The sequence below is a fragment of the Festucalex cinctus genome, chromosome 9, assembly GCF_051991245.1.
Source record: "Festucalex cinctus isolate MCC-2025b chromosome 9, RoL_Fcin_1.0, whole genome shotgun sequence".
NCBI lineage: Eukaryota > Metazoa > Chordata > Actinopteri > Syngnathiformes > Syngnathidae > Festucalex > Festucalex cinctus.
Genome location: NC_135419.1, coordinates 4,757,564 through 4,781,984, shown reverse-complemented (window position 1 = coordinate 4,781,984; position 24,421 = coordinate 4,757,564). Strand labels below are relative to the sequence as shown.

General features: G+C 38.6%; 1 protein-coding gene across 2 annotated transcripts in view; it reads left to right on the top strand.

Moving 5' to 3' along the window:
- lingo2 (leucine rich repeat and Ig domain containing 2) overlaps positions 1–24,421 on the top strand; it is a 205,413-nt gene that overhangs the window by 58,647 nt on the left and 122,345 nt on the right. For both annotated transcript variants that reach the window (XM_077532699.1, XM_077532698.1), the window contains exon 2: positions 5,033–5,080. The gene's annotated coding sequence lies outside the window, so the exon portion shown is untranslated. The remainder of the gene's footprint in view (positions 1–5,032; positions 5,081–24,421) is intronic.

The following is a 24,421-nucleotide window of genomic DNA, read 5'->3' as shown; positions in this document are numbered from 1 at the left end:
ACATTGCAATAGATCCAATGTATTATAATATTGTTATCCATTTCTGGTGATATCAATATGGAAGCCTGAGTGATGGTGAGTGTCACAAAATGGATACCATCTACTGGTGATCGGTGCTGTACTCAATATTGATATCTAATACTGGTAGTGTCGATATTGTCGAGCTGTCAATATCACATTGAAAGCTGGTGGTGTGATAAGATCTAAATGGTGTCATTACTGTACCCTAAAGCCGCTTTTCCAGTTTCTACCTTGAAAACAGCCTAGCTCCGCCCTTTGTAGTCACGTCTCCATTACACTTTTTTGGGCCGTAATGGCCAATAAATGTAGGCATTTCTTTCAGCAATGTGAAAGTATCTTCACTGCACACACCCATTTCCCGGTTTTAAGTGAGTGAGACAGCTGGCCGCCACTAAGTCATGTTTTGCAACAATACTTATTAACCATTTTTACCATTTTATATATACCAATTGATGAAATAGTGAAGCATGTGATAAAAATTTCACGCTGGAGGGTGACTACGACGTATCGTATGGTCGTTGTGTATTGGTACTCCAAGAAACAACAATATAAAATATATGGCAAAATCACTATCCTAGGCTGTTGGTATTGAAAACGATGCATCACAAAATTGACAGTTCCTGCAGCATCAATGCTGTACCCTGAAAAAATAATGGTATAATAAACGATATTGATAAATGATGCTTGTGGTATTGAAACTCTACCTTGTGAGATAGCAATGTGATAAGCACACGTGTGATCTCAATACAGATATTTTGCAAGACTGTAGACTGACAGATACTGTGATATGACGCAATAGCTAATGTCTCGAGATTGTTCCCTGCAAGAATACACATCACAAGCACTCTGATCAATACTGTACCCTAAGCGATGTCGATCAGATCAATGGGTGTATTTTTTTTCAGTCTGACTGTGAATTGTGTGCATCGCTACACGCGCTCATCCGTCATCATCGTCATGCTTTCCGCACGGACACCATGTCCTTTATTATAAATAAGCATGAATGATTTAGCATCGATTGCTAGTTCAATACACAAACCAGCGTTTTTATCTCTCATTCAACTTGAATCGTTGCGCTAAAGGACAACACTTTACTGGATGGATACAAATTTGTGAAAGGGCATATGCAAAGTTAAACATTCCAATATGAATCTTTTTGTTTATAATGGTAAAGGTATCCATTATGTTTCAAGGTGCTTTACAACATATTGGCGAACAAATGTTGAGCTAAGGGCACTTAATTGAATTGGACTAATAAGATTTCAACTTTACATATTAATATGATGATTTAAAAAAAGGTGGATTGATGTACTATGTTACCGGTCTGGTCATTGTTTTCCAAAGTATACAGTAAATTTTGTAGGGGGAAATTTGACCCAATTTAGAGTGGGACCAAATAGGCTCAGTTTTAGAGTAATATTCATACTTGGAAGAGAGTAATATAAAGAATTGGAAAAAATAAAAGTGACTCAAGGGTGGAGGAACAAACTCACGACCTTCAGCCTGGGAGACAGACGATATACTCCCTGAGCCGTGCAGCTCCTACTCTGTGCTATCGCTTGTCATCTGAAATCTTCCTAACTCTCAAGTTGCTTTTGGTCTCTTGGAGATAAGCAAACAGTAGGGGGAGCATAGCTCAGGTGATAGTGTGGCAGTCTCCCAAGCTGAATTGCCATGAGTGACTTTTATTTATTTTTTTCCCAATTTATTTTATTTTCTTCCAAGTGTAAATATTAGCCTACTCTAAAACTGATTCTCTTTGGTCCCACTCTAAACACAGTCAAATTTACTGTAAATAGTCTAATTTACTCTACAGAATTTCTTGTGTTAAAACAGATGCTTGCAAATGTCTTCTTTCAACAAGGACTACAGAAATCAAAGAACAATTACTGTTGATAAAAGAAATCATAGGATTTGGACAATTTAAAATTTAAAAACAATGGCTCCGGACGATTACTCAATTATTAAAATAGTTGATTAATTTGATAATCAATAACATGTCGATTAATTTTGTCAGCTCTCCTCTGATTGGCCAATCGTGGATCATGTATTGCACTTTAAACATTTTCTTTTTGACTGTGAAGTTTCTGTTGAGGCTTCTGGATGCGGCACATGCACAGACTCGTACAAGAACCGATTAGTGCCATATGGCAATTTGGTGATGAAGTGCTCTCTAAGAGTGGAAAAACTATGCACGCTTTATGTTTTTGATGACGTGCACATTTATCACATTTGTGACTCGAGGCTCATTTCCATGAGGCAGGCCCGCCCCCTCCAAACAAACAAATTTCATTTAAAGGTTTAAAAAGAAGCTCACCAGTGTTCATAGTAAAAATTAAAATTAAAAGAGTCCATCTTTGTGGATGTATGTGAATAATCCTTTGAATAACCCTGCATAAATGAATACTTCCCTCATGGGCTTTGCCGGTAATAGAATGTGACAAAGTGCGAGCCTGTCTGCCTTTTTAATAAGATGCCAGGTGACATCATTAACTCACATTATGCACCAAACACCACCAACCAACCAAGACACGCAACCTTAAACACCTTGGACACCTTTTCACAGCGTTAACGCCTTGTTTGGCTAATCCCAACTGACCGGGGCCCGGTCCCGCATGAGCGACAGTGCATTGAAGCTATAGGGTGGCTACGCGCACGCTTTTAAATAGGGACCAGAGCGCCATGAAGTGTGTGTGGGTGTGGAGGAACGTATAGCGAGACGCTTCATTTAGCTGTTCTCAGCACCTTGTCTTGAGGGAGCAGCTTGTGTGCGTGTGTGTGCGTTTCCGCCCGCCCATCCATGTGTGTCCTCTTGATGAGTTTGTAGAGTTTGCCTGCTCAGGTTGTGTTCCTTGGTGAAAACACACCATACAGTTGCAGAACGGTTTGAATGAGTTCACAATTATGATCCAAACTACGAACCAGGGGCAATTTACGGCCCACCGTCCATTCTTTAATGGCCCGCAGCATATACAAAAAAAATTACCTTTTGAGATGACCTGCAACCATCATCATGTGTGGGTGTTGAAAACATGGTGGGGGGTGGGATTGCAACACTCACGGTCCCCATTGGTCCAACACACCTGATAAGCGTGGGATGGTGTAAAACTGGCTACTGGCTTTAGCATTAAGTACTGTGAGGCATATTCACTAAAGGTTTGCGTTGCCTTTGCACACCGCTAAAAATCCGGGAGCGTCTAATTCACTAAACACGTGCAGATGGGGAAATCTGTCACTAAGTGCGCAGCCAACCAGATTGTGCCACGGTGCGCCGGTGTTATTTGCATGTATGTAAATTAAGTAATTTGCATACATTTGACGCAAAATATGCCCACCCCAATGCAAATGAGACTCATTGATATGCAGCGTCTAATTCACTAACGCCAGCGCAAATAGCCACACAGAGTTTGCGTGACGTAAATAACGTTTATGGAAAGCATGTATTAACCTGCCACAACCTGGATCCCAGGATCATGACAGCAGTGCATGGCACGGTGCACCGTCGCTCTCTAGCTGTTCACGCAGAGAGAGAGAGAGAGAGAGAGAGAGAGAGAGAGAGAGAGAGAGCCCTAATGTGGGCTAAAGCGTGCTTAGCACACGACATGTAGCTGACCTAGCAGAGTAAAAGTCCCCCGGATGTTTACCGTCCAGGTTAGGGAACTTACATTTCCAGAGTGAACAATGTCAATGGAGATTTGACTGGTAATTTGAGCCTAAAATGGGTTGCCTTAAGTGTGGAATTTTGTCTTTTATGTTTGTTTTCCTTTTGGCTAACACTTATTGCTTTGTGAATCTGCAGTAACAGTCAGTGTGGGGGAAAAAAGACAGCAATACCAATATAATATGCGATATAAATACAACAAACAAATCTGCGCTGCACTGATCCCATCAAAAGTAAACGGTGATATAGCGAGGGACAGCTTTGCTATATCTTAGGATACGTATCAGAGAAAAAAAAAAGATGATTTTGTAAATAATGAGCCAAAAATAGCGGGGCTTTGCAGTATATTATTTTTGGAGGTACCATTAATGCATTACAATCAGCTATTTGGTGAAGGTGATGGAATGAATTTAGCAAACAACAATCATTGTAATAATGATAAAAAGGCACATACTTCTGTACAATTTTTTTTAAGAGTAAATAAAAAAAAAAAAACCTCAACACAAAGTGACACATTTTTAGTCGGCAAGGTTGTTGACAGCAACGTGAAGCCGCCTGGCGCTTGTGTTAGCACCCGCATGGGGGAAAACAAAACAAAACATCAAAACATTATGCGCGTGAAAAGGCTTTTTTGCACATATGCGCTTCTTTTGTCAACATAATGGCCCGTTTGGATCCATTTTACATCACTCATCTCTCGGTGGACTCGCTTCCTTTTGAAGTCACATGATCCCACTGGAGGTAAAACGTTCCAGTTGGTGCTCAACGTTCACATGCTCTTTTTGAGGGATTACCAGTACACACTTCATGAATACTTACGGCATATTTCGTAGTCGATGTTTTTCGAAAGCCAGGGCCCTGGAAGTTGCTTCAAATGTGCTGCTTCAAATTCAAATGGACGACTTTCTGTTCAATTTGTGTCCTGTTATGTTAGACATCTTTTAACCCATTTCTTGTTAATTGGTAAAAGTGGTGCAGGGTTGATTTTAACCGAAAACGAATCATCAAATTTAACAATTTTGTCGGCTTGGGTAAAAAAAGGAAATTTATATTCTGGACTAAAAAATATGCAAACATATCCCATCTAAAACAAAAAACAAAAAAAAACAAACAGGCACATACACATAAAAATCACTCAGTAGCTCCCTGAACATAATATATGACAGTTAATATATTACTCAGTGGTGTCTCTCGAGTGATGATCACTCATATTGTCATCTGACGTGACGCAGCATACATTGAGAGGATGATGACGTGCGTGTGTGCGTGTGCCTGTTGTGTGTGTCTCTCACATAATGACACACAAAAGAATGGCTATTGCTAACGGATGTGTCTCTGTTTGCCTTTCAGGCTGGTTCAGGGCGGCCATCGTCACGTTGGTTTTTCTCCTCCTCTGAGGTATGTTCATCGCTGGTGAAAGAACACATGGAATTGGATTCGTTATTATTCGGTACTATAATAAATTCCCACGTGGAACAATTTAAGAAAGGGACAGGAAGTGCCCCGCACTCTACAGTACTGTCTCAATATGATATATAAATAAACAAATAAATAAATAAATAAATACATATAATATATTATGGCTTTTTTTTTTACTTGGTCTGAGGAAATATTCTAATATTTTGAGATAGGATATTTGAGTTTTCTTAAGCTGTAAGCCATAATCAGCGATATTAAAAATAATAAAAGGCTTGCAATATTTCAGTTGGTTTGTAATGAATCCAGAATGTATGGCATTTTTTGCTTATTTAATTGCATTAAAGAAAATAATGGACTTTATCACACAATATTCTAATTTTGTGAGACAGTCCTATAGCTCTACTCAGGAAACAAACACAGCGCAGCTCAGCTTCTGGCACATACACAAATATTAAACACCATTAGTGTTGTTATAGCATCACAATTGTGGTACGTATAAGGAAATTAGAATATTAGAATATTAAAAATAATATTTTTTTATTTAAATTTCAGCCGAAAAAATTAATTTACCCAAAAGTTTTAATTAGCCTACTCATAATGCTTAAATAAAAACTAAAATAAATTTGCTACAAATATCACAAAATTATTTTATACTTATTCATTTGTAAACAAAACATACGGACAAATTTTCTTCTACTTTTTAAAAATGAGTCATTTGTGTGGAAAATAATGTCCTCAATATTTTGAAAAATCTTGATTTGATCTGTAGTCCATGTTGAAATGAGTCTGTTATATATAAAAAAAAAAAGTGTATTTATTTATTTTTTATTTCAAGTATTTCTCTGTTGTAGGCCAATTTAAATCTTAAAATTAAATGTCTCAATTAAATTACTCTTTTTTTATTTTTATTTTTTTTATTTTTTATTTTATTTTATTTTTTTATTTTTTTTAATCAAATGAAAAAAAAAGAATATTTGCACAGGCATGTCGTTTTATTTGCTCTTCTTTTCATATGGACTGAAAAAAGTATGTTTTGAGGTGCACATCAGCAGCTGCCAGCAGCTTTGCTGTACCTTTCTGTACTTTTCATCTTTAGCTCTCATGTTGATGTCACACACACACACGCGCACGTATCCAAACACAGCTGCAGGTACGATGGTGACTGCAGTCTTCGTGGGCGGCTCTTCAAAATAGGCCAACGGAACATGCTGTTCTTCTTTTTCTCACATTCGTCTTATGCGAATCAGTTGCTGCACATTTAGAGAGGTCATAAAAAATGTATTACTTTCTTGGGCTACTCGTGGTTACTGTACATCACTCAGTAGTGTTTCCATGGCGATAGCAGAATCGCCCTCATAACGATGCAGCCAATTACTGTCAATTTTTTAAAAGTTGCTATAGTTGCGCACACGGTTGCTAAGATACAGACAAAGGGCAAAAACAACAGAGTTATTTATGATGTTTAGTCCTCTTTCTAATTTTTGGAGGCTACTTTTGTTTATTTGCGTTTTGAGTGGTAATTTTTTTTCTGAGCCCAATACAAAAGTCCATTTTAAATTTAATCGACTTTTAACAATAAAAAACAAAAATCCTATTTTTAATTTCAATAGTCCTAAGTGTGTAAAAAAAAAAATAAATCTTTCATCACAGATTAAGAAATGCAAAATCTTCATACATGCTCATTAAAATTTGTTTTTATTATTAATCATAAATGATTGGATTTTTTCATAAGATTCTGAATATTTTTTTTATTTAAATATACATTTAAAAACAATTGAAAAAAAAATCTACAGCATTTTTTGAGTCAATTCCTAAATATAATTTAAAAATCAAAAACAGTCCACTGTGTATCTCTCTCTCTCTCTCTCTCTCTTTGTTTTTTTTTTTTTCATTATTTTTCAGACTTACATTTACGACTTAAAACCTGAACAATGTAATTTTGCACTGCACTCTCCTCAAGCTACAAAGGTTCGATACTACTGCCCGGTAATGGTGGCCCGAGGACACAATTCCACAAGTCTCTTTTAAAAATGTTCTGTTCTTGTCACCCAACAAAGGTAACAACATGAAACATCCAAGTCGTTGCTGCCAAATAGACTCACTGAGTGCTTTAAATTCAAGAATGCACGTGTTAATAATCGCCATCTAACTTTCCTTACACCTTGAAACGTGTACTAGAGGTTGTTTGATACATTTTTTTTTTTTTTATCAGGGACAGTCGACGGAATCAATCAAAGAAACGACGAATGCGCTGCCTGAGGTTTATGAGATGCTAGTAAAAGCTGATGGCTGTGGGGGAGAAGGCTCAAATGCGTGCGCTCGTTGATGCTATACCGGCCTGCAGTTACTGGCACCAAGATATATTTCTACAGTAAATTTCCAGACGGCTTGTGAGCCTTCAAAGTTGTCTCAGGATGGAAAAACACATCTCAGGCTTTTTGGGCGCGGTGGAAATAACAGCACTTCTGCTGTCATCAACATGTTCACTTGGAATGAGTTTGAGGTGAAAGCTTGTTCAGTCGCATGTTGTTCCAACCCAGAACTTTGGTGCGAGGGCGTGACGTGAAAATGATTCAGCGAGGGATCCAAACATCGGTCGCCATAGTCGAGTCAATTGGTCGGGTTGCGGTGAAATAAAAGCATACTGAGGAAATGTGGATGAAATCAGCACATTTAAAAAAAAAATTTCATCATTTGTTTGACTTTCCGAGAACCCCCAAATGTATACCTGCTTCTAAAAAAAAGCTAATCAATTCCCTAGTCAAGAGTTGGCCAAAAAGTACAAACCCTGGATTTTGCCTGAAATGGTCGCTTCAATCCAAAATGGACGACTTATTTAGTAGGTATGGTTTTGAGAGCAGTGATGTGACGTTCACCAACGAATTGAATCTTTCGAACGGCTCTTCAATGTGAACGATGGGAACAGAGTCTTTATAGAGAGCCGTCCCATACAGTTTGGTATAAAAGATTCACTATCCGAACCCATGAAGAAAGAGTTTGAAAGCAAGCAAAAAACAAAAATTGCCATTCAAGGATGGCAAAAAAATGTTGAAAACCAAACCATCTTTAAGTGCAAGAATTTGTGCAATTTCTTCACAAAAACTCACTCAAAAATGTAAAATTATTGACATCATATCCTGCATGTAATTCCAAATCAGCAAAATCATGTTCTAGTTCAGGATATACTTTAAATCAGAATTGGTGAATTTACTATTCTATTGGTATTTCAGACTTGTTATGATATACATCAGCATACAACATTATTAATAAAATTGTGTTCTATCCATTAACTCATCCACTGCCAATGACATCTATAGACGTCAAAAATCCAAGCAAACAGCCAGTGTTAATTTTGGAAAAAAATAAATAAATAAAATAAATAAAATTTAAATTTTAATAACAAAAAAGAAATTTAAATTTAGTTTTAGTTATAGTCTTCTGACTAAATTTCATTAAAGCCTTAGTCATAACTCTAGTCACCTGATTGTATTTTAGTTTTAATCCAATTTTAGTCAACAAAAATAAAGAGCAATTTTAGTCGACTAAAATTGACTTTTGGAGGCCGAGACCCAGTATGTGGTCTCAGTAAGACCAAGACCGACCACAAGAACGTCAACGCCCGTGTTGTAGGGTAACAGGAATCCGTTCTACGCACGATGGTAGCACTTAGCAAGGAAATTGTTGTCATCGTTGTTATTAATAACGACAATGATTAATAACTATGAATGAAAACAATGAATAACTAAAACTAAATTCAAATTTCTTGTCCAAATTGACACTGGCTGTTTGCTTGGATTTTTGACGTCTATAGTCGTCATTGGCAGTGAATGAGTTAATCTCCATTGACGGCATTCGGATGACATGTCCTTCTCTTCACTGTCGACTTTGTGTATCGAGTCTCCGTGATGCGATGGTGGTGTGAATGCATGTAGCAGGAAGTGTGCTAAGAGCCAGTGTTAGAGCCACCGACAAGAGTTCCCAGCAGTAAGTTAGGAGTGAACATGCGAGGGGGAGAAGCAATCGATCTCATTGATCGGACATGGCGGAATTACGGCTCATGTTCTTCTCTTTTTCCCTCGCTTCTCTCTCTTGACTCTTACTTTTTTTTTCCACTCTCTCTCTCGACTCTTAAACAGCGACTCCCCCTCACCAATGACTCAGATGTTGCTGTTGCCGCAATCTTTGTGCCACGTGACAAAGTAGTACACACATTTTCTTGGCCTGGAGAAAATTGGAAGAGGAAAAAAAAAAAAAAGTGAGTCGAAACATGTACAAAATCACCAAAATGTTATACTTGACCAGAAAAGGGATTTATATGTATGCAATATGCAATGAGTGACCAGAGAAAGTCTTTTCAATTCCAATAATGCTATTTGCCTAACAAAATTGTGTATATGGCAATGTTTGTGCACAAAATAAATTAGCTGACTACAACACGTTGCATTTTAGAAAAATAATATACATATTGTGTCAGGGAAGTGGTAGGCTACCAATGCGTGCAATATATTTAGTTGTGGATTTTACCACATAAAAGCAATATTTTACTGTTACGACAATCTATCTTACTCATAAAAACGCCAAATTAGGCTTTGAAAAAGAGCATACAGTAAATCCTCATTGACACGACAAGCTCTTCCAACAAAGCTAATGCTAAATGCTAAAAAAGTGCTACAATTAATAATACTACAGTAAAAAAGAAGTACGTACAGTATCTAGCTTGGAAAGTAATAATTGGCCAAACAAATGTCATATTTTGCCCTCCAAATACCCTTTTCTCACAATGTATCGTTCGGCAGTCTTTTCCCGGCGAAGCCTTCCTATCACTTGACGTGTATTCCCACCGTGGGAAAGAGTCACGTTTGACAGCTAGGAGAGCTCGGTGAATGTTTGACAGTTGACTGACATGCGGGAGAGGCGGGGAGGTTATCAGAAGGAATAATCCCAATACTTCTGAAGAAGACTCGGTTTTGCGGGGCGGAGGGCGCTATTGCTCTGGGGGAACTAGTTGTCATGTGATGGGAAGACTCCAAGTCACTGCAATACGTGAGGTACTGTAGATGCAGTGCAACCTGTACATTGGTTTTGGGAAAGGTAAAGAGAAACAGTTCATCTGTTGATGTACAAAAATTCCACACTTTCTATTTTCGTCGATGGCACATGGTGCACTTGGCTTAAAAATTGGTGAGTCCATTTTTATGCCAAGGCAAATCTAGTTGGTAGTTCCAGCAGTCCGTGGGAGCGTTCTTTTACATGCCCCCATCACACCTGACAATTTGGTGACAGAAAGTAACTAGACCTGACTCAGCTCGAAGTCTAAGTTTGGGTGTAACTCAATTTTGGTGAATTAGATGGAAACGGAGGCAGACAGTTTGTGTGCTCCCCTGACGCATGGTGGATGTCGAGATATTTCATCATAGTGCGTCTAGCCCCATGAACCACTGTAGGAAACAATTCATTGTATGCATCACTATTATCATCATCTTTATTATATTTATTAAAAAGAAGTAAGGTATTCACACACGGAGATGAACGATCAAGGTGGAAGACTTCACAACTGTGATCTGTGATTGCACTGGCCAACTTTACATCATGCGCCTGTGGATTTGCTTGCACTTCCTTTCAAACATACTTTGCACACTTTGATCTTCTCCCGCTTCCTATTTCTGCTTCCACAAAGTCAAGCATTCTGTGTGGACCTCTCGTGTGTTGACTTTAAAGGGAATGTGTGAAGCCTCTTTCATTGGCCAGGAAGTAAAGTCAGCTTTGTTCACTCTCACAACGGCGCACAAACCACTTATATATATTCGGGCTGGGAATCTTTGACTGTCTCACAATTCGATTCGATTCCGATTTTTGGGTCTACGATTCGATTCAGAATCAATTCTTGATTTTCCATTCAAACGATTTTCGATTAAAAATTATTTGATTGACAAATGATTTCTGCTTCAATTTACAGATATGCACAACATTGTCATGATGCACTCCAGTCTGCTTTGCAAGACAAAATGACAAATAGAGACATTAAAGTGTCTTTTTTTTTTTTTTTTAAACATTTATTAATTTTGTATTGTAAGTGCCTTTTCCCACAAAAACAGCATGTGGGCTACAACTGCCTTTTACTATTCTTCTTCATTTCTAATTTAAATAAAATACATTTTTGGATATTAATATCAATTCGATTTAATAAATGAGGATCTCGATTCTTTTATGAATCAATTTTTTTTGGCACACCCCTAATATATATATATATATATATATATACCATCAGAAAGAAAACTTCCAGAAGATTAATTTTTAATTATCATAAACACTGGTCAACACTTTTTCCAAACAATGCCAAATGGGACAAGTTACACAGTACCCTGCAAGAAAAGTAATTGATTTCTATCTTCATCTTCCTCCTCCTGCACACCAAACCCACCAAAGGCCTCTCCTACAGTGTCGGAATAGAACAGCCCCACAGCTCCTTCGTTACACACTTTCTCCGTCTCTCTCGTTGTTGCTGTCAGTGTCACTTACTTCACCAGGCAAATTCCCCGATGAGCTTGTGCTTTCCTCTTCATCACGCAGCAGTCCAGCCTTTTGAAACCCGTTGGTAATAGCGGATTTTTTTTTGACACTGCTCCACGCTGTCAGGATCCACTGGCAGACTTCAGCAATAGTTGCTCTTATAGTTGCATGCGTCGAGTTTTGGTAAAAGTTTTCTCGCCGCTCTTCATCCAAGACTCGTCTCAAGTTAACTTGGAGCGCAACTTTAGCTTGATGCTCTTTAAATGCTTGTTTTTTTTGTATTATGGTTATATAAACTTGTGTCTCCATGTACATTGTTGCAAATTCAACATTTTACAGTTTGAAAAAAACATACGCACAACCCTATTGGTCACACATAATCAAATTAGACTATGAAAATATAACAATAAAGGCAGATATACAGTTGTTTATGATTTGAACATAAGGCTGATCTCCCAGTGTTGTAGTTCAACCAATTTGAAAGACAAAAACTGATCAGATAAGAACATGAGGGACTTTTCAGCGTACTGATGCTTTTGCCAGTGTTCATTTCACCCAAATTGATGTCTTCTGTTCTGCTAAACAATTGCACAAAAATCAAACTAATTGCGACAAAAGCACTGAATTAAGTTTCTTTCTTTGCCGAAACGTCCTGATTGGATTGACTGCGGTGATAATCAGCGGCTTTTTAAACGGGACAAACACTTCCCAGATATCTGGGGTCTCGAAAGCCAACGCTCTGCATCTCATTTCGCATCGTATCGATGTCCTTAAGTGAGCTTCCCCAAGCGCCTGCAGGGGCGGGATCCTATCGTATGGATCGCTGTCAATGTGCTGGAGCACAGCTGATGGGCAGACTTCAACATTAGCACAAATTGTTGTCCTGGCAACAAATACGCTGGATCGACAAAACATAAAAAAAAAAAAAAGTCTATATAGTGAATGCTTTGCAACATAAATTGTAAATTTGTCCTTGAAAAGATTTTTTAATGCAAAATGCAAAACCAAAAACGTTTTTTTTTTTTTTTATTTGTAAGGCAAGGCAAGGCAAGTTTATTTGTATAGCACATTTCATACACAAGGCAACTCAATGTGCTTTACACAAGGAAAGACATCACATAAGCATCAAAAAACAGTAGTTAACATTCAGAGGAAAAAAATAAATAAAAAATAAAAATAGGTTACAAAATTTACACACAAAAAAATAAAAAATCTTAAAACATTATTCAACAAACTTTAAAACATTTAACATAAGGAAGTTTAAAATAATATTAATATATTAATATATATATAATTAATATTATAAAAAAAAAAAAAAAAAAAAAGTAGTCAGCACAAACTGTTACACGAGACGATGAAAAACATCTTGCCTCTATTTTGAAGCCAAATGGATATGGCTTGATGCTTCTCCCAATGTGTCATTCTGTACTAAATGCATGTAGTTGATTGGCTGGATGAAAGCAACGCTATGTGATTATTAACATCTTACTAGAATTTCTCGATGATGGATCCTCACTCTCAATGCACAAGAAATAGCATTGATTTTTGACTCTCGGAAACACCAACCACTATGACACACACCAGTTCCCGGCCGTCCTGTGTGCAGTTGGATGGTCAGTGACCAAATCCAGTCTTCAGTGCGATGAAACAGGGAGGATAGATCAAAGTAAGGGAAGTAGGGAGGAAAGAAGGGAGCTCGGGTGGAAGGGAGGAAATGAAGAGATGGTGGATAGATGAAGTAAAGCTGGGAATGTGGGAGGGATGAAGGAAGAGAGGATGCAAAGAAGGAGAGAGGAATGTGAGGGATGTTTTAGAGCGGGTGGGGGTTGAATGGTTGGAAGGAAGAATTGAAAAAGGAAGCAAAAAGAATGGACAGAAGGAATGCTGGAAAGAAGAAATTAACTCATTCACTGCCATTGACGGAAAAAGACGTCAAATGATGCAATTTTTTTTGCTGGTCTGGCAATGAATGTGTTAAGGGAGGAGAGATGGAAGGAGGGATTGAATGAATCACAGAAGGGAAGATACTTAGAAGAATTAAAAGAAGGAAGGTAGAGGAAGAGAGGAAAAATGTGAGGATGAAGGAATGATGGGAAAAATGAAGTGAACAGGAAGAATGGAGGATGGAATAACCTAAGGAAGGGAATGAGGAAGGGAGGAAATGAAGTAGGAAGGCAAAAAGAAGGAAGCAATGTGAGGATAGGGAAGGAGGACAGATGAAAAATGAAAGGAGGAAGGCGGCTGAATGGAGGGTCGAAGGAAGACTAGTTGGATAGAAGGAAGATAAGAAAATAGGGTGGAAGGATGAAAAGAATGAGTGAGGATAGATGAAAGGAAGAAAAATATGAGTGGAGGGAAAGAGGGAATGCAGAAGGAATTGACAGGATGATGTAAGTCGCCCTATTTTGAAACCTTACTTTGAATTTATGATTTAAACTGTGTTTAATGACTATAATTGTATAAATGTGACGTGTACAGGCAATTAAATAAAAGACACTTTACGTGTATATTATATCTACATTTGGCCCACCCTGTACACCAAAATATCAAATTTACCCACAAAAAGTCTAATCCTTGTTTATGAAACGGCATCATTGCAACACAACAATGTATACACATGTGGGCATCGAACACAATTGTTTAGCACTGTTGACCAGACACGGTGGTTTGTTGTTGCAGTTGTTTAATGAACTGTGCGAGCGTATTCAATAAATATGCAAAGAGCGCGCTGGCTGACGAAGGCCAAGGGTATCTCGTCCGAGCATTGCAGAAGACGCTCTGACCAGCTCGCTGCAGCGTGGAGGCAGATGGACCGCAGTCATTACTCAGAAAAACGACTTGGGGAAACAGAAGCCAACTCTGGCTCTTTCTCAATTTTTTTATTTTTTTTCCCCACAATTACGATGCTAGGTCGCATAGGATTTATTTCTTCGGACCCATTGAAGACATTCAAATTGCGCTTACATCACATGTTGCTAGGCAGAATTCAAGGACCAAACACTATGGGAACTAGACTAAGTGCAATTTCTAGAGAAATTGCGTGGGAATGCTGAAAGCCGAATGCTAAGATTTGAATGCACATAGAATGCTTATGAAGAGATAAATTATGAGATTATGACCTCCTGGTAACTGGACAATGCACTTTACCAGCTTTGCTACCGAGCAGTGTAAGACACCTGGTAATGATGACAAGTTATATGTATGGAAGTGGGTGTGTAAAGTGATACTTAGAAAAGTTCAATGTCTGTCCCATTGAAAATGAATTAGCAAAAGTTAATATTACAAGTTAAATTGTGAAAATACTGTAAGTAATGTGGAATCAGACGATATATATACCCTGGGAGGTGTGAATTTTTGAAGCTAGTTGAAATTTGAATAGTGTAAATTGGAAGTATTATGTGGGAGTTGTTACGCGGCAAAAAAGTGTGGAGAATAACAATCACAACAACATATATGGGAATGTTTCGCATTCCCACAATTACTCTAAAAAGACCTGTAATCATTTGCAAATTCACCCCCCCCCCCCCCCCCCCCACACACACACATATCAATTTTGACTAATTTTGGTTGTCGTGTCTATCATGAGTAGACCCACAGAAAAAATTCAAAAACGCATGCTGAGAAGACACAGGAAAGCTTACATTTTGCTTAGAAACAACAATTTTGGGGTTATTTTGGATATTGATATGAAATTAAAAAGTGACTTTCCCTTAACATTGCGACATCAAATGTCAAATATTTAAGGGTCTAATCTACCATATTTACATATTAATTGAGTATTTACATTATATGATCTATACACAAAATGCACCATACATACATACATCCCATTCCAAACTGGGCCACATTGTAAAGTGCATGACTCGGAGCATGAAGGGACCCCCATAGATGAACTGACCCTTGATGCAAACAGACTGTGAATGAGATGAGCTGTGCGAGAGCTGATGTTTGTTTATTTGTTTGCTTTTAACACATTCCAAATCATTTTGAAACAAACGTCCAATAAAATCAATGGCTCAGATCACGTTAGCAGGAGGGGAATCAATGCCCTTCCTATTATCATGAGAAGTGGAGCAAAAGCCCCCATCGGCTTCCAGTCACGCCCCCGCCATCGATTGAAGTGTGAGTACGGGGGATGGGGCGTGATTTAGTTTTGTTCCAAAGCAAGCTTTTCAGCCCATTACGCTCCATTCACCTCTCCTTGGCCGTCTCCATCATCATTAACACCTGCCTGGTCATTACATTGAGCGGGCAGATAATAGGAGCTAGATTATGGAGTCCATCATTTCTTTTCCACATTACACAGGCTAACGATTTGTGCAGGCGGAAAAAAAGGGTTACGATAGGTCAGTGGGCCAAAAGGCCACAATAGTTGCGACATCAAGGACATGAAAAACGCATGTTGGTGTGTGCTTTTGTTGTGAAACCTTCACCCGTGACACCGAGTAGAAGCACCTTGCTGGTAAATGTGGCCTGACTCCAATTGACCTAAAGAGTGTCAGCGTGTGTCCACACTCAGCAATTCTCGACATGAGGGCACGGCAGACACAAAGTGAACAAATATGCTGATTGGACGCCAGTTTACTGTGCTTTACTTCAGACATGCCTTAAACTGAAGATGGACAAGTTTGGTTCAGTTGGGTTCATATCTGAAGTTTTGAGTGTTAGCCAATCAATTTTCCTGTCAAATGGTGTTGCCTATTATAAAGGGATGAAATGAAAGCTGCCTCATTCCTAATTTCCCTTCAACTTACTGGCGACCAGTTCGAGGCGGGGTCAGCCTTTTTGTTACCAGGAAGACGATAAACAGTACAGCAAATGGAGCGATAGAATAAAATAGCTACATTAAGCACTAATATCCATTTCCCATAAAACAACACAAATAATGACTCGAAGTTGAAGTTAATGTCTTTTTTGTCATCTTTTATGTTATAGAACACTTTAAGTGCTTCTTCGTAAAGCAACATTACACACCAGCATGGTAGCAGCAGGATAAATGAGTGTGACCTTATAAATAAATCCGAGCAACCCCATCATACATCTTATTACAACATTTCTATATCATTACACAACGATGAGCCTATTAAATTAAGCAATTTGCCGCCAGCTTTCCCTTTGGCTCAGGGTGGGGTGGGTGGGGGTATATTTCACTGCAGCTTTTTTGTTACCTTAAGACTGTCTTCATTAATTTAGACCTCTCGTTTTTGTGAAGAGTAACTTTTTATCCCTATATTAGTCTCCAATTTGTGATCATAGTGGTTCTTTGTAGTCTCGAACGAAAATGGCAGAATTTTGAGCATTTATGTGCCAAATCATGGGTGGAGAAAGTATTGTATGCATTGTTAGCAGCTCGCAAAAAATATGTATAGGAATATATATACTTGGCTGAGTGATCTGATCACACACTTGATGGGTGGCCAGGCACTAGATTCAAATATTAACTCTTTTACTGCCACACGGTATGAAAAAAAAAAAAAAAAAGAAATCCAACCCCTGCACAGTGCCATTTCGCTGATTACATTTCATTGTAATTCCATACACCAGCAGCCCATTGAAAAGATACACAATGCTGCCATCTGCTGGCCATAGTTAGGTGGTGTTTTTGATTCCACAACCCATTGACCGGGCAGCGCTGCATTTAGACGTTGCTCCGTCCATTGACGAAAAAATAAAAAAACAAAACAAAACGTAGATGATGTCATTTCACGTTCATGGCAGCATACGTCGTGATTTTACTAATCGTTATTAAACGTTTTTGGCAGTCAAAGAGTTAGTGGTCAGAGTTCAGTTTACATGGCGGCAAGGTAACTTTTCTGTGAGTCAAAACGTGCATTGCTAACCTACACCAACGCAGAATACGCCATAATTAGTAGCCTCCATATAAATATCACTATGTAATGTTAACCAGTGAGTATGGATTGGAGTTTAATAAGTAGTGTCATCATCTGCGAGGCAAACTTGAAAGCCAGAACAGGAGGTCCCTCGTTTTTTATGTCATTTTTATATAAGATATAGATCCATCGAAAATCGATTTAATATTAAGGTAACGTGCTTAAAATGTGCATCGATGTAAAAAAATAAAATAAAAGCATCGATCCACAACATTGTCCAGCCGGACCCTTTTTGGGGATATCCGGTATTGTTTGTCGGGTCTTTTTAGACACCAGTAAAAACTTTGTTAGATCTTTGTAAGTAATACATTTAGTATTTGAAGTTTTGTAAGTGACACTTTGTTTACCATGAGGCAATTTTGTCGTCTGTGGCCGCTGTATCAGATCGCAGTGAAATACGTGTCGTTGATGTAGTGTCTTATTAGTCCTGAAGAGGGCCTCATTGTTACATTTGTTGAACAGATGTGTTTAATCTTTGTCATTTGATTTTGATTTGATTTGTCTTGAAACAAGCACAGCAATAAAAAAAAAAAAACATGAAAAAGGAAAGGGTAAAAAAAAAAAAAACACAATATGAAAATAAGTTTAAGGACAAGCCTCCTTATGACGGAAAATAGTAAAATAATCAACACAAATCCTCAACAAAGCTTCTGGAGCTTCATTCTTCATATTATCTGTCTCGCTGCACAAATCTGAGAAGAACACGTTCTCGCACAAAGCACTGATAAGACAAAAAATGTAGTTCAGCAGTCAAAATTATTAGTTCATTTTTGAGTTGTTTTTTTTTACAACATATATAAAGTTACAAAAAGTTCATGTTTGTAACAATGTACAAAATGTAGATGTTAAAATAAGACCATCTTTGTTTATCAAATGAGTCATTTTGTAACAAAAAAAAAATCAAAAGAATGAAATCGAAAATCAGGAACTAAAAAAAAAAAAATTGAATCGAATCAGGTTTGAGTGAATCGTTAGATCCCTAATAATGTATGGTGTTTGTTAAACAGGTCATAAACACATTTCTCAAAACCTAGTCGTTTGTGTCACTGTAAACCCCGTCAATGTATAAGCACGTTTCCATAAAATGCCCCCTTTAATTGCAGTCAATGTGACTTTTCAGGAGAGTTTGACCAAACTGACCTAACCAAAGTGTAGTGGGCACTCTATGCAAATAATGAATGTAAATTGTGTGCTGCTCTTTGTTGGGGCCCGCAGATTGATTTCCAGGTTGCTAAATTGGAGAACCTTTACTGCGTTGCGATCGATGCATTCCTCGTCTGTAACGCGTCTCTGGCAAAATGGCAACCGATAGTCCCGAAGAGAAAAGAACAGCAGACACGTCAGGAAATGAATTAGGGTCCTCTTTCCACAAGGACTTTTTTTTTTTTTTTTTTTTTTTTGCTCGAGTATATCATTCCACGGTCGGCTGGAGTCGCTTAAGATCGTCCGTGAGGAAAGGTCAAGCTTAAGAGATTGCATTTGTCACAGCTGGGATCCTCCCGCTAAATGACTACGGCGTCTTGTCAACGTGCAGCCAATTGAATGAAAGTGCTGACATTTTGATGTGTATTTAGCCTCAACTGACAGAAGTTTGGGGATCGTGTTAAATACCAAACATCGTCGTCGCTAATGGTCTCCCGCGCAGCCGGTCGGTGCCCTTGCGCTTATGTCCTTGCATGCTTAACTGTGATGCACCCATACGTTTTTGAGTCTTGGTGTGCTTGCTGTGGCTGGATTGGTTCAATTGCCAATAAGATCCCAGGTGGCATAATTGCAATGTGTGTAAATAGAAAATCATAGCACCGGTATCCCACTGAGGGTAGAACATTTGCAATGTTATCGAATATTGATTTCATGTTAGGGTTTGTTTAAATTCGTAAACGTTCACTAAGAGTTGCCTCAAGTTTTAATGATCATTCCTGTCACAAGGAAATCTTGATCATGTTCAAATTTTCATTTAGCTAACGTCAAGCTAAGGTTTGCGCATACTACCTTCTAGGGCTGCACAATATATCGAAAAAATATTGATATCGCGATATTGGCTCATGCAATATGCACATCGCAAAGACATGCAATAAGTTTGATATGGAATTTTATGCTTTTTTCTGAATTTGACCAGTCAGACTGTCAGGTTTACCCGTTTGACATTTATTAAATATGACAATAAAGGAGAGAAAACATTCAGTTCAAGGAGAGAAACTCTGAAAAAAAAATCCCCTCCTCAGCCTCTCTTTTTATTTGGTATCCACGCCCCTAGTTCCATGCAAAACATAGTTGGAACACACTGTACTTAACTCATTCACTCCCAGCCATTTTCACAGAAGCAATTCCGTTCGCTCCCGGCTGTTTTACTGGATTTTGACTGATTTTGCAAGGCCCACAGAATATTGTGTTCAATTGCTATAGAAGCATGGAACCTACCAAAAGAAAGATTCAAGTCACTTCTTTCATCAGTAAAAAAAAAAAAAGGATGTTTCTATCTGTTTCCGTTTTGGAGCAATTAGCATTAGAAGAGAACTAAGTTTCATCAGTTTTCACAAATCTATTTAAAATTGTAAGTAATTTAGCTTTTTTTCTAGATGGCCCTAGTTGATCTCCTTTGTTCTGCTGCCACCTGCTGGCCGTTTGTGTAATAACTACCATTTCTGCAACCGTTCTTTGCAGCTGAGAGGCTGCATCAAAGCCTTCTGTATGCTCTAGCATAAAAAAACAACAACAAAAAAACGTATAAATACGTCTTTGGGACACTTACAACATTAAAAAAAACGTATTTACACGTTATTGGGAGCAAATGAGTTAACAAAAATGTGCACCGCCATCCAATATTTGAACATTATCTAGAGGTAATTACAATTAATTAAGAATACATTGAGTTTATTTTACCTCATGAAAAAGATGTAATTCTTTCATTAGATAATAAAAATGTCATTTCTTTAGGCACATGTTAAATATCGCAATAATATCGATATCGCTATATTCAGCAACTCTATCGTATATCACGTGTTTCCAATATCATGCAGCCCTACTACCTTCGCCAACACTCGCTAATATTTGTCGTGGGATACGGGCTTAAGTTGTGTCCATGCGTTACTGATCTGCATCATGTTAACCATGTTTTTAAATGTGAGCAAATTCACACAGCGAGGGTAAAAATCACCCCAACAACACATGATAATTGATCGTGATCATCTTTTCAGGGACGTCCAACAATCGTGCCTTTGAAGTCTTTGCTCACAAAGGAGAGAAAATGCTCAAATTTGGCCTGCTTGTCGGAATGTGAGTAGTCTGCTACAGACAATTTGACTGTTAAGTCAGTCATACATCATATGGGTAACCTATATTAATGTGATGTGTGGTTTCCCTGCTATCAAAATGTGCCATATCTTGGTAACATCACTTGGCATTTGGTTTAAAGCCTAATATAAAAGATGTAGCTAGCATAGATATGGTAGACAGTCATATATAACTTGCCCGGTCCGCGACGTATACTTATTTCCTTTTATGTGTGCGGTTATTATTGCTTGTTGGAATTGATACATTTTTAACGCATAGCCAAAAGCATTCCGTAGCTTGAGGCGATAAAAAAAGCATTGATTTCCAGCAAGGACAAAAGGCAAATGAACAAGTACGAACGCCTCCTGCGTCATAATGATAAAGCCCTTCTCCTAAGTGACATTTAGTGCATCCGACAGAATTGAACCAACCCAACTCGCTTACTTTCCCTGTCAACAGGCAGTTATAACCTTGTGCAACGCCGGCTTGTCGTCAATTAAAAAGGACACGAGTAGTATCTGGTGAAAGAGGTTTATATGAGATGGATGCTTTTGTTGAGCTGACCTCCTCTTCTGTCTATAGCCCATATAATAGAGGCTATCGTCTGTTTTTTTTCTCTTTTCTTTTTTTAATTGCAAATGAATCAGTAATGTACAAACCATTCCATTAGGATGCACGGTTGTAATCCTTACATTGAATCAAATGTTAAGACATTTCTTTGGCATTATATTTCATCCTTTCCTCCGAATTCCCGCTTAAGCAGAAGTACAAACATTTTTATCGATGCTAACATAAGCACACAAGAAGACATTTACAGAGGCGCCAAGACCAAAACCATTATACCATATGGACGCAATTACACCGTGACGCACATGCAACTCATGCAATTCTTTGTTACCTTGGCGATGAAGTACAGGTACCATGTGCTATATAACACATGGCAGATTTATTCGGCGGATTCTCATTGTCTGGAAACCAGTATCCCATTAGCGCCATCGCCAGCACCCATGAAATTGAAGTTTCATTAGAGTGACTCTGAAGAGGTGATAAAAAATAGAAAATCATGAGGTGTGGACACGTTAGCACAGTGGTCACTTTGCTCAGTTCTTACGATGATGCACTCTCATAGTGTGTACAAGGTTACATTAACGACTTGTTTGCCAATGTTAAGGGTTTTGCACGACTATTTAATGGCAGATGTAATTATTATTAGTTGATTGAACCTATATGAGAGTAAACTTACAACAACTATCTACTTTAATAGCTAACAAATGGTGAGGCAAGGGAACCTTATAGGTCCACTAGATTTATTTTCACGTACAGGGAGTCCTCGAGTTAAGGCGCACTCGACCTAAAGCGTTTCAACTTTACAACTGTTACGCCCGGTCCACCATTTTGGCCCCGTCCGCCATTTTGGCTCCTCATCCACCATATAGCCTGCAGTGTTTTCCTCTCATCCGCTATTTAGCCCTTAGCTATTGCTAGCACTTGTACACTTGTGGGAGTATCTTTGGCTTTTTCGCCCTCTTTTGGGCGCATGGCCTCGATTGCAGCCAACACCGGAACTATTATTGACGCTATAGTGTCCCCTGGTGGTCGGAGCTACACACAAGTCTCCAGCAAAGTAGGAGTGTGACAAGTCACATGCAAAAATACAGCCAATCAAGAAGCCCGATGTTTACAGGTCAAGTCAAGTCATCTTTACAGATATATATACACATTCTGGTAAATTCTGGAAAACGATGTGTTTTCGCATACAAATCAGTGAGCAGATTTGCAGATTTATGTCACACATTTGTGACTTAAGTTACACATTTGTGGATTCGCGTTCCACATTAGTGACTTTGGTTACTTCTACAAATTCTTTTTACATATTTGTGGATCGAAATACACATTTGTAAATAGTTTTGGCACAATAAAAGCCCCATACGAACAGTCAATCCATCATTCATCAATTTCTCAGCGAAATGAGTGTCCATCAATGTTTCCGTCATTCGAAGTGGACATCCGTCAAATTTGTTCCGTCAATCCATCACCAAAATTGGATGTCCGTCATTGGTGGATTGCCAAATTTATTGACAGACGGAAAACTCCGTCCATCAATGCTTAGTTCGTCAATTTTTCAAAGTTTCCTGTCAATCGTCAACAAAATGGCAATCCATCATTGACAGATTGACGGGCCTTCTGTCAATACTGACGGAATGACCAACTCTGATGAGCGTAGGTGTGCTGATAGCAGTAATGGTAGAGTTGGTAGTGCTCGAGGTGGTGGCAATGGTAGTAGTGTTTGTTGATTGTGGTAGTGACAGTAGTATTTGTAGTAATGTTGGCAATGTTTGTAGCGTCGGTAGTAGTGGTGAGGTAGTAGTAGTGATGATGGTAGTGGCGATCGTGGCAGTAACAGTTGTAGTTGTGGTGGTGATTAACTTACAATCTAAGGTTAATCTTTTATCGCTGCTCATTATTCCATCCAGAACACTCTTATTTCTTCCTTCACAAGCTTACCATCCAGTAGATTCATAAGCGCTTTTATAGGCATACTCTTTTCTTCCAGAGCACTCCAATCAGAGCAACTTTGTCTCTGAGACTCGCCATACATGAGTCAGTGTTTCACTTCAGCCCCGCAATCACTTGTGAGCTTGGCCAGGCTCTCCGAAGCTACCTCGTGATGCGGCCGTGGTATTTCCATAAATCTGACTCAACACAATCCCCTTTTTGATTGCACGCAATCCCTCCTTAGCACCTGGCCGCTGACCATTTCCCGCCGACAGCTCGTCCAGTTGGCTCGGAGACGCCGCTAGACGTGATGAGTCCGCTCTACGATTCCAAGAGATGGACAAATTGGGCTAAGACACGGGCTGTTGAGCGCGGAGGGAAAGCTAATCACTTTAGCCCAATGCTGAGGATTATGCAGTCAAAGAAGAAATGTTGCCGTTGTTCCCGAAATGCCAGATTGTGCATTTATTTTCTTTTTTTTTTTGCGTTATTGCTGATATTTTCCCAAGCTTGTTTTCGCCTTATTTAGCCCGTCACTGTTTACTGCGAGGGCCACGTTGCGGATGAAGCGTCCAATTAAGTGAGGATTTGTTGGCGTATGCGATCACATCAGGATTGTCGGTGTCAATCCTAATCTGTTCATCGCTTGTGTGGCAGGGTGTTTCGTCTTCAGGGCCTAGCACTTCTTCTTCTTCTTCTTTTTTTTTTTAAATCACTTCCCTCAGTTATATATAGTGCATATGTGCAGAAGGAAAACACGAAAAGAAAAAAAATAATCTCGACAGGGAACTAAAGCATTTGGAAAAAATATATATAGTCACTGTGTTTTGATGAAAACTGATATAATACTAACATTTATCAAAATGTATTAATATTCTTTCATATTGTTGACTGGCCATCTGCAGCATTCTTCTTATCAAGTTCACATTATCCTCTGTTGTGGTGGCACGCATTGCACTCATATTTATGGGTTGTCCTAATCTGCATGTCATGTGATAGCATGTCATAGAGCCAATCACAAGCTGGGATGTAGGGGGCAGTGTGTAACAACGCCTCATATGATTGGCGGAGACAGGACACATTGTTGGCTGCTATTTGTTAGAGGTCAACTATTTTAAATAAATTGTTTTCCTGCATTTAGAAACAAAAG